Here is an 11894-nt window from a genome sequence, read left to right as displayed (position 1 = left end):
ATGATCAATGGTTTAATCAACCATGCCAACACAATGAAGCCTCCACTTAAAAAAAGAAAAAAAAGGGATGGAGTTGGGGACACCTCCAGGTTGGTGAACACATGGAGGTGCTGGGAGAGTGATGTACCTGCAGAAAGCTGCGTGCCATTTCCCATACACCTTGCCTGTGTGTCTCTTCCATCCCGCTGTTCCTGAGTTGTACCCTTTTATAATCAACCAGGAATATAATAAGTAAACTGTTTTCTAAGTTCTGTGAGCTGTTCTAGCAAATTATCGAACAGAGGAGGGAGTCACAGGACCATGCAGGATGACCTGACTTGCTGTTGGTGTCTGAAGTGGGAAGGGGGGCAGTCTTGTGGGACTGAGCCCTTAACCTGTGGTATCTTGTTATCTCCAGGTGGATAGTGTTTGAATTGAGTTAAATTGTAGGATGGCCAGTTGGTGTCTCCTGAAAATTGGAGAACTGCTTGGTGAGGGGGAAAAAAAAACCCCACATACTTGGAGTACAGATGTTTTCAGTGAGGAGGGAGTAGACAGAAGACACTGAGTTTTTTTCCTTTGGAGAACAGCTCCAAACCATCTACCATAATAATATTTCAATCTTGCAATAGTTCACAGTAGTGAATATTTCTTAAACATTGACTATTTCCCAAGCACAGTTTTATAATTTAATTCTCACAGTACCCTAGGGGGCACATGCTATTATTATTATCCTTCACATGATAGGTAAAAAATAAAGAGAAAATTGAGATAATCTGTTTAAGGTCAAATACCTGGGAAAGGGTGGCCTTGGGATTTGAATGCACACACAAATTGAAACACACATGTGAATGATTTTCCTAAGAAGAATAATGGATTTTCCCTGATTCACCTCTATTTGTCTGGCACAAAAAAAATAAGATAGGCAATATAAGTAATAGTGTTACTATTACACTTTACAATTTAATGCAGTACGTAGCTTCCATAAAAGTCACAAAATACTATAGGAAACAGAATATAAAATGGGTTATGATGGGTCATTAGTAACAGTGTTCAGCCTGGAGAATGCTCTTGTCAATGAATAAGCAATGATATATCAATGAGATATATATATATATATATATATTTAAAGCAACAGTTTCCTTTTAGTTAAGTTAATATCAAGTCAGATAATTAATAAAAAATTCCATGGGAAAGTCGCAAACTAATCTTGTTTGGAGTCAGTTAAAGGCAGCTGTAAATGAAATAATATTCACTGTAATAATATTCAGCTGTAAAGAAAATAATATTGCCCTCCCGGGGAAGTGAAAAAACCCTTTTCCTTCACTAAAAGATTCAGGATATGCTTCCACTCCTTGGAACTATGATTCCTAGATCCGAGGGCCTCCTTAAACGCTTCTACAGATCTCTGCTGGCAGGGATTGGAGTTGTTTCCCAGAAGATCTTTAAGATAGAAGGAAAAGAAAAACCTGCAAAATCTTTCTCCAGGCCAAGTGCCTTCGTGGGAGCCAGGAGGAGCTCAGGTTTCCGCGTGAGGCGCTCCCTGACGGGTGGTTTCTTTTCCGAGCCACTGGCTCTGCTTTCCAGGTAGCGCTGCAGGTACAGGTTTGTAATTTTAGAAAGCATTTCCTAAAGACTTTACCAAAATTCTGAGACGAGTGGAAGAAATACGGCTCTAAAAATGACTGTTCCCTTTTGAACAAGAAAACCCCACATTTTTGCGGAGGGAGTAAATGCACTGTAGTGGCGGAGGACAGATGGGTTTCCAAAAATAGACTGTAAGGCTATCAAGACCCTCGCTGGTTATGTGACTGCTTTCTCCGCAAGAGCTAAACTAAGTTCAAGCGTCTATTGACCTTAAAAAGGCTTTAGTTACATGTGTATTTATTGCCTCCACAGTCTGTGAAATCATTATTATAAAAGGTCAAATATCTTCATATATTTGACGAAGAGAGAGAAGAGTAACCATACATTTTCCTGTAAGAGTCTTTAATACAAAACAATCAAATCCAGTGTATTTGGGGGCCAGAGAAATCTCAATATTGATTGGATATTAGATGATAATTAAGTAAAATTTGTTTAAAAATGGTTAGTTTTGTGAAGTGATAATAGTATTTTGGTTATGTCATTTTTAAAAAGATGCACACTTAAGTCATTAAAGGCAAATGTGATATCTGGGATTTGTTTTAAATACTTTATCAAATTTGTACCACAGATGACGTCAAAGTGGCTAAATGCCAGTTAAGATAGGTGATTTGTTATGTTGGAGTTTATTATAACATTCTCTTAACTTATAATGTTTAAGAATATTTCATAATAAAGTGCTCTAAAAATAAAAATAAATACAAATAAAAAGCTTCCAAAGGAAAGCTCTAATACTAAAAACAGGTAATTTCTCACAAAACAAATAGATGCATTATGCAGATGGAAATAATAATGAACCTAAAATAGGTCATTTGCAAACCTAGTGCAAAGCAAATTAGGTTTTTCAATGAACTTCGTCGATAATTCATGATCAGACACAGTGATGGCATTGAACATAGAAGCATGACCATGATAAAGAAATCAGAAGGTTAAAATAATATAAAATGTTTCACTTACATTAATCCCAAAATGCACTAGATTAAAAAAAAAAGGAAAATCAGAGGATTTCTTTTTTTTTTTAGCATTTTGGGTGGGATAATTTGTAACAAAAATTGTTCTTACCCATGTAAATGAACTGTAACGCTATCTTTAGTGTTGGTTGATTTTTTTAAATATATAAGTTAAATGTACAGATTTTCATTTACATTAGTGGAAAAGTAAAACTAAATTGCATAAATCCAATCAGGAGTTTATATTTCATTTGTGGGTAACACAGTAGCAAGAGGATCTCACATAGAGCCCTTTTCCCTGTGGATGTAGTTGTATTTTAGGACGAGTTGTGCAGAAGGATGCAGCTAAGGAAGAATGCTTCCTCGTGACCCACTTCACATCGTCAGTGGACTTCACAGATTTTTCTATAGTGGGATTTCAGCTTAAGTCACAGGCTTATTCTGGCCACTTCTAGGATGCAGGCACAATCAGACTGTTTTCTAAAAACCTATCAGGACCAACCTGAGGGATGTGGATTTGGAGATGGAGCTGAAGAGCCTCCAAGGACAGGATTCATTCTCCATAGAGAAGAAATTAGACACAAAGCCGTTGGAAGAGGGAAGGGTTCTGAACAGAACGGCATGGGTTATAGTCTAATTCTGCATCAATCAGGGTATCCCAAAGATGAAACAGAGGGCCCCCTTAAATTAGGATAACTTGAGGAGGGTTTGGGACCTTTTATGGGTGGGGGGAGAACCTCAGGGAGAGTCACCTAGGTTAGAACCAGCGGAGATCTGGTCACACTGAAGGGGAGTACAGTCGGAAGATGGAAGGAGTTGGGAAGTGAAGGCCACCTTGAGAGGAACAGTGACATTAGTGTCCACAGCATTTTTTTGTTGTTGGGGAAAGTAATTAGTTTTACTTATTTAGAGGAGGTACTGGGGGATTGAACCCAAGACCTCATGCATGCTAAGCATGCACTCTACTACTTGACCTATACCCTCCCCGCAGGTTAATGTTTTTAAAATCTTCCTTACATTGTGTCACTCCTATGTTCAACCCCTTCTCTGCCCCGCCCCCAACACAGCCAGAGCTTCCCCCACACCTGGAATTCATCTCAACTCCTTACCAGAGTCCGTGGGGCCATCACCACCTGGACACTGCCTGCTTCCCAGCCTTACCTCTGAGCACCCTCCCCCGTCACCCTCAGCTCAGCCACACTGGCCTTCCTTCTATTCCAGAACATTCTAGGTTGGTTCTCGACCCACGGCCTTCATCATAGCCTCTGTCTGGAAGATTCTTCCTCTCATTCATGTCAAAGCTCAAAGGGCAACTTGGAAACACCTTTCCTGGCCATCTGTCTTAAATAACTATCTTTATCCAAGCACCTTCTGTCCACTTACCCTGGACTGTGGTTCCCTATATTCCTGGGCACATATGTCTCTATGAAAAATTTCTAGGATTGCTGGGTCAAACGGGTTGTACGTTTAAAATTTTGAGAGGTGCTGTGAATTGCCCTCTATAGAGGTTAGACCAAGTTACGCTCCCATCAGCAGTGTAGGAGAATGCCTGTTTCCCTCTGACTTTGCTACAGAGGATGTATGATGGTTTTGAAAACCCATCACTCAGACTTTGCCCTGCGGAGAATGTAATTATTGCCGTCTTCGGAATCCACCACTGCGCACGCGCTGAGGCCAGGCTTCCCACGGCTCCTCCCAGCCGGCGAGCGGCTCAGTGTGGCCAGGACCATAAGGAAGGTTTGTTCCTGCAACATGTGGGATTCCTCTGTAGGTGTTCAGCTCAAGGACTCTCCATCAGCCTGGCCAAACTCTGTTAGAGCTGTGCCGCAGCCTGAGACTCTCCCTATCCAATCCTTCCTTCTCCTTCCCTCTCACCTTCCTGCATCATTGGCTAAGGTTCTCTCTGCCTCCTCCAGCTTTCCTTTTGCCATCAGTGGAATTCTCCTAATCCCATTTTGGTCCCTGCTTCTCAGAAGACCAGCACTAATGCAGCATGTTGTTCTTCTCTGCCAGTATGACGGGTTAAAAAATGAGCATTTCCAAAAATTCTTTTTCACTTTTTTAGCATAATTTGAACTTGCATTTTTCTTATTAATGACTGAAGTTGGGCATGTTTATTTATTGAAGGACCATTCATATATTTTTTTTTCATAAGATGTCTCTTCATCTCCTTTGCCCATTTTTCTATTGGGTTAATGGTCTTTCTTACTGACTTACAGGATCTCTTTACATTTTAGGGAAATTTATTTGTAAAATAAACCACAAAAAATATTTTTTACAGCTTGTGTCTTCTGTTTTTGTTTAAGGTGTTTTTTTCCCCATGCAAAAGCTACTTATTTTATGTAAAATTAATATTCCTATTTTTTTCATGGCATCTGGGTTTTGTTTCACATTTTAAAAGTCCTTTGCCAATCAGAGAGGATTTTTTAATTCTCCCATCAGTACTTTTATTTTATTTTTAACATTTAAATCTTTAGTCCTTCTTGAATTTATTCCAGTATAGCATATTAGGTAAGAATCCCAACAATTTTTTCCAGATGGATACCAGTTGTTCCAACACAATTTATCAAATTATCTTTTTCCTACTAATTAGAAATGCCAACTTTATCATGTAGTAAATTTCCATTTGCACTTGGGTCTTTTTCTGTATGTTTCATTTAATTTGACTTATCTGTCTCAGAGAGATGCTTTGGCCTGTATTTTATTAGTCTAGTATTATTTAAAACACAAACAGGCAGATATCCAAGATTTCAGTATGAATTTATTCAAACTCCATCCAGAGCAATATATCTAACAGATCAGTTGTTCTTTGGGGAAAATATTGTAAAATCCTACATCTGCTTAAATCCAGTCTTCTTCATCATTTGCGGCTGAAGTCCAAACCATAACTGCTATCAGTATTAGTCAATGAATGTTGACCTTTCTGTAGCAAAATAGCTGACGAGTATCAATTTTGCTTGTTTTTGTGGGTCAAGTTAGGATATTAGTGGACTGCGCTCATAGTTAAGGTAAGAAATTGATTCTGCTGTTTCTCTGTTCACCTTCTTACTTGCTCCCAAAGACTGGTTCTTGGTTTTGTTTTTTGTTTTTTGTTGTTTTTCATCAGCTACCTATATTCACTTAGTCTATATTCTCACCCAAACCACCCTTTTGTCAGTACTTGTGGGGGGTTGGTTTGTAGGCAACTTTGAGACAGCCCTGAGACTTTGCTTTATAGAACTCCAACCCTGGGGAGTGTAATTGACCAAGGATCCCAGCCCTGTGCTCTGAAATCCACTGAAGTGCATGTGCTGAGGGGCTGCCTCCCCAGGGCTGTCGGCGGCGACTGAAGGAGGCAAAGATGCTAAGGCAGGCTGTTTGCAAGAAACAGCTGACTCTGGCTTTTGGATTACCCAGTGGCCTTGCAGAGCCTTCCTTTAATTGTACAGCAGTCAAGGACCCTTCTACCCAATCTTTCTTCCTTCGTGCCTTCACTTAAGTCAGATGTGCATGACAGTCTGACAGTCCTCCCAGCCTAATGCAGCTTTCTCCCCATTTTCTCTCACACACAAATTTTTCCTATTAAAATCCTTGCACATTTAATGCCATTTCGACATCTGACTCTTGCAGGACCTGCACTGACACAAGCTTCCTGTTCTTGTAGCCATTAAATGTATTTATTGGTACTTCTACATTCCCATCATAATTGTGGTTATATGTTGGATCCTTGCTCTTGGCCACCGGCTTCAGTCTCTGGTTGTGCATTAGGAATAGATCTTTTTCTCAGTTGAGCACAGTATCCTGCCTCTGAACTACAGAGATGCAGTCAGAGATTATTAAATCTGTATGTCAGTAAGTTAGGACTTTCAGACTTGAGTGCTCATATAGCGAGGATGAATGGAATATTCATCTTAAAAACAATTGCCTGACTAATAATACAAGAAGTAATTTCAACCTGGGTTTCATAGGGTCTGTACCCAGAGAACAGCTGTTCCTAGGGGCTGAGATCACCCTGGTGTCTGTAGGTGAAGCAGCACTAATGCATCATCTTGATCCACCCAATGATGAATAGACACACCCTTGAATTTAGCTAAATATCCACCCATCCTGCCTTTTGAAAAGATGTTCAGTGTTCCCAAAGCTATGACTTAATTGCAAACATGCTTCCTCTTTTCCATCTTCAAGGATTTGGATTTTATAAAGAAACCAAGTGTTATCTGAAGGTTAAAGCTCAGTCATTAATCCTTTCTCTGAGTTCCAGGAGAGTGTTATTAGTTTCCAAACATGAAATGCTCACAGGAGAGCTGCTGACTCCCAGCCTGACCAAACCCTTTCATGCTGTGGAGTGTAGGATGCGCAATCGTTCTGGAATGCCTCCGAGATGACTTCTGCAGGTGAGCCTTCCCTCTGAGTGTCTTTGGGGCTAGATCAGTCATGTCCATTTCATTGCTGATGAAGTGTTTGTGTGACAAAGACTGTTTAAGTAGTTTACTTCACAGCTCTGATGAACACGTAGTATTTGAATCCTAGTATGTCAGTTACAGACATTTATCACCATTAAAAATTCCTGCCTCTTTCACTGTGCAAAGGAGAATGTACCTGAGCAACATCTATCTGGGAGGGGTTAATATGAGAAAGAATTTAGGGAGGAGAAAATTACACAATCTCCAATTTTTCCAGAGAGCCTGAATTTTTACCAGGTTTGCCTCAGGTTTCTGTCTGTTTACAGACCATCCCAGCGTGGTACTCTAGCTAAAATGATGTGCCACTCAATCCCATTTTCTTGTTTCCTGGCCATTCATACTGCAGTGTCAATGGGATGTATACTCATCCCAAACTAAATTCTCTAGCAGGTTACCCTAGATATGGGGCCTGTTGTGAGCCAGTGCTGTCATGCCCGAGACTGGCCCTGCTCAATGGAGTGCACAGAGAAAAGCCATTGCCACCTACAGATGAACTTGAGTATTAATGAAAACACCTAAAACTGTCTCAGAACTTCCACCATCCACCATTTCATCAGTTTAAAAAGGTTGCAGCAAAGAAATTCTAATAAAAAAGGGGGAAAATCTCCACCCATTCTCACACCACTTTAACTGTGCATCTATGTTAAAACTGTGAAATGCATGCTAATCTGTATTGACATATGCATGTCACGGTCACACAGTTGGATCGTGGTGTATACAGAATTGCATGCTACTTCTTTCACTCATTTCAGTGTTAAGACGTAACCATCACACTTATTCTTTTCAGTAGCTGCGTAATGTCCCATCATTCATATGTAATTTACTTCATCACTCCCAGCTGTTAAACATCTAGGTTTTCGGGGAGGGGGGGTGGTCATTGATTTTTTTAAATGTCTTATTAATGCCACTCTAAACATCACTAGATGTCGCTTTTTCAAAACATATTTCCCTTGTGATCAATTCCCAAGAATAGTTCTAGTAAATCAAATAATATAAATATTTTAATGACTTTTTATAGGTAGCCAAATAGTCCTCAAAAAAATAGAACAGAGTTGCAGGTTTACTGGTATAAATAGCATATGACATATATTTAAAAAACTAAATCATTATGTGTTGCTATCAAATATAAAGGAGAATATAATAAAGGGCCAATGAGCGGTTCAAATTAGCAAGACTTAAGAAGGAGCAACACACAGGACAGTCAAAAGGCTTAGAGAGGGCTGCTCTGTCTTGACTGAGGAGGCTCTGAGGGTAAGAATGTCATGTGTGAGATATTAACCAGGCTTACTGGCAGTTTCTTTTTGAGAAAAATCAGAGTTCTATTGGAATCAGGAGGAGGTTGTGCTATTAGCAGCAAAGAAATTCCTATCAGGGGAACTAAAGCAGTGGGGTCTAACAAGGATGGGTGTTAGATCCAGACAGACATGGGTTGAAATCTCAGATCCATTTCTCCAACTGTGGGGCCTTGGGCAAGTTACACGTCCCTTCTCAGGCTCAGGGAGAGCTTTGTAAGGATTATAGATGGTACCTGTGGGGAGGAGACATAGGATCACGATCATCATCCCCATCATCAGGAAGAGTCTGTCCTTATTAGTGGCAGAACTCATGGAACAATCTAAGATTGTCACAAGTTGGGTTATCAGAACATAAGGCACACAAAGGGCTTCAGAGGATGAGGAGGTGACGAGGAAGGAGAGAAGAAAGAGATGGAGAAAAAGGAGGACGAAGTGGGTAGAGGAGTGGGAAGTGGAAGAAGTAAAAGAGAAGGAATTGAAGGAAAAGGAGGAACCAAGAAGAGGGAAGAGGAGGGAGAAAAGGAAGCAGAAGAGAAGGGAGAAGGATGAGAATAAGGAATGGGATGAAAGATAAGCCTGTGAATGAGGCTCTAAGGTTTGTCCTTTGTGATAGCCCTCCACTAATAGCCCTGCAGGGGGTGTTCTGAAAGTTTTGGCCATTTGAGTGCAGAGCAGTGCAATATCTGTATCTGATGTGGGGGGAAGAAGCTTGAGCCAGGGTGACCAGTGTTACAGGGTTTTTAATAAGTGACAGGTCTGCTTGCAGGGTGACCTGTGAGGTTTAGAGCAGGACCCCAGACAGTGACTGGAAGCTCTGGGACAGGGCTCACTCCCTAGGGTGGATGGTGGTGGCTGGGTAAAGTTTTCAGGAGTAAGACAAGAGGACTGAAATTCAGGCAGGCTTCAGTCTCAAGAGCAAACTGGAGAATTAATCAGGAGGCTAGGGCAAAACTACCCAGGTTTACAGACTGGATAAGAAAGGCAGGGGTTAGGGAGAGGTAGCAGAAGATACCAAGACATTGCCCCATACCAGATACTGGTTAAACATTGAAAAACAAATTTTTAATATTTCCTGAGAGTTCATTCATTCATTTCTTCATCAATTTTTGATTGAAGGCTGGACACCATGCTTAATCCTGGGAATATAAATAGCAGGAAGTCGTTGTATAACACCTAAGGAGATCTCAGATGTGGGAGACAGATACAGAAATAGGGAGTGACCAGTGCAAAGAATCAAAAGATGCTATGATGAGCTTTATAATGGACATGAAGCTTGAGCTGAGTCTTAAAAAATGAACAGAGAGAAACTGGAAACCTCATACACTGCTGGTGGGAATGTAAAATGGGGTGGCCATTGTGGAAAACATTTGGCAGTTCCTCAAAAGTTAAACAGAATTACCACTATACCTAGAAATTCCACTCCTAGGTATATACCAAGGAGAATTGATGTCTACACAAAAACCTGTACCTGAATGTCCACAGCAGCATTATTCATAATAACCAGAAAGTGGAAACAGCCCAAATGTCTATGCACAAAGTGTGGTATACCCATACAATGGAATATTATTTGGCTGTAAAAGGAATGAAGGGCTAACACGTGCTACAACGTGGATGACTCTTGAAATCATGCTGATTGATAGGAGTCAGTCACAAAATGCCACATATTGTATGACTTCATTTCCATAAAATATCCAGAATACAGATGGAAAGCAGCTTAGTGGTTCTAGGCGCAGAGGGGAGGGGGAAAAAGGAGAGCGTCTGCTTAATACATTTGGGGATTCTTTTGGGGATGATAAAAGTGTTCTAGAACCAGATAGAAGAGGTGGTTGTACAACACTGTGAATGTACTAAATGCCACCAAATTGTATACTTTTTAATGGTTAATCTTACGTGAATTTTACTTCAATGAAAAGTGAATTGAGACTCACCAAGTGGACAAGGTGAAGGAGGCTGTTCTACAGAGTTCATATATATGTTAAGGCCCAGAGGCACAAGGAGGCTGGATCATTTGGAAACATGAAGAACTTTAGTGTGACTAGAACACAACAGAACATAGGAAATGAGACTGGACATGTGGGTGGGGGCCAAAAACTAAAGGGATATTTGAGCTTCATTTTGTGGAAACAGGCACCTCCTAAACTAAGGCTTAAAAATGGGGCAGGGCTGAGACCATAGGTAGAACATTGTCCAGAGTTAGGGTGGCCAAAATGTCTGCTTATCGTTGTTCACAGAATGTTAGAAATGGAAGGAACTTAGAATATTCAGCCTAGTCTTCCCCGAGGTGGGGTCATGAAACGCTGGTCTTGCCTGGTGCTCTGGAAAGGAAAGAGGCTGTGTGTCAAGTCATTCATTCACCGCTGTGTCCCCAGCATCTAGAGCAGTGCCTGGCACATAGTAGGCACTCAGTAAATCCTTGCCAAATAACTAGAATAAGTTTGGGGGAGGCTGCAGGCTCTCTTTCCCTCTTGGAGGGCATCTAAGCACATGAGCAAAATAAGGCCCCTGCAGAGACCAGTACTAAGGAAATCAGTTTCCACTTCCATTCATTCAGCGTTTCCCCGCTAACGCGTCACGTTTCTTTTTCACAGTGCTGATGCGTGTCCTGTAGATCTAAGGCTCTCAAGAAAAGTTTGGTTCATCTTCTTTATTGCACAGGTGAGTCACAGCACGCCAGATATGGAATTTTAAGCCAGGCCCAACCACAGTGAAAGTCAGAAGTATCCAAATTGCAAGGACCCGAACCCCAAGAAAAATGAGACCTAACATTGTAATACATGTTTTGAGGGGCAAATTGTCCCCTGGTTTGGATGGAAACAGAGATGTCTGGGCAGCCTTTCGTTTTTCCTGCCAGCAAAATTGGAGCCATTCCTTGGCTGAGGAAAAGCTGTTTCCACCCGGATACCCTCTGGTCATTGATTCAACTTTCTTGGATTGACAAGCAATTGGATTCTTTGACTTACTGACCCCATATCAGACATGGACTCGTGGCACATCAGTTTTTCTCTTCCATAAAACTGAGCTAAGAGACTACCTACCTCCCCATCAGAGGATTTACTCTGAAACATTAGAAACTTAAAGCTTAGATGGGTCTTTCACTTAGATGGGCCTCTTTTACAATTTGTTGTAATTTCTGTATTCAATTCTAAATGGATATTTGGCATAGTCAGTTTATATGCTCTTTCTTAAAGAGCCCTTCTTCCCAACTGTATGCACTTCTGACCGCATGCAACTTGGATTCCACACTCATGAGGCGTGTTAAATGACCTTTAACACGGCAGCTCCTTGAGGGCAAAGAGTCCCCTGCACACAGCATTCACGGTCTATCTGACAATCATTAGGAACCCAAGAAAGATTTGTTGAGGTTGACTGTTTACAGACATCGTGTACATTAAGCTCTTGGCAACTGGTCCTCATTACATGGAGTGTTTATAAACGAGCATCAGAGGCAGAAAGGAAAATCGTACCCAAAGGTGATTCTATGCAGAAATATGCAAATGTCATTGGTTTTGAACCAGCCCACAATAACTATGAAGAATGTTCAACATCACAGGAATAAGTTGCAGATTTGGAAATGTCCACTTGTC

The 11894-nt window shown here is 40.9% G+C and overlaps 1 protein-coding gene across 1 annotated transcript in view; it reads right to left on the bottom strand.

Annotated features, from left to right (window-relative positions):
* Positions 1-1527: 1527 nt before the first annotated feature.
* The window catches only part of NHLRC1 (NHL repeat containing E3 ubiquitin protein ligase 1), a 47046-nt gene continuing 36679 nt past the window's right edge, over positions 1528-11894 (bottom strand). The window contains exon 3 of the mRNA XM_072944727.1: positions 1528-1572. The gene's annotated coding sequence lies outside the window, so the exon portion shown is untranslated. The remainder of the gene's footprint in view (positions 1573-11894) is intronic.

Source organism: Vicugna pacos, chromosome 20, assembly GCF_048564905.1.
Source record: "Vicugna pacos chromosome 20, VicPac4, whole genome shotgun sequence".
Taxonomy (NCBI): domain Eukaryota; kingdom Metazoa; phylum Chordata; class Mammalia; order Artiodactyla; family Camelidae; genus Vicugna; species Vicugna pacos.
Note: the sequence above shows the minus strand (reverse complement) of the source record. Positions and strands in the feature narration are given on the sequence as shown.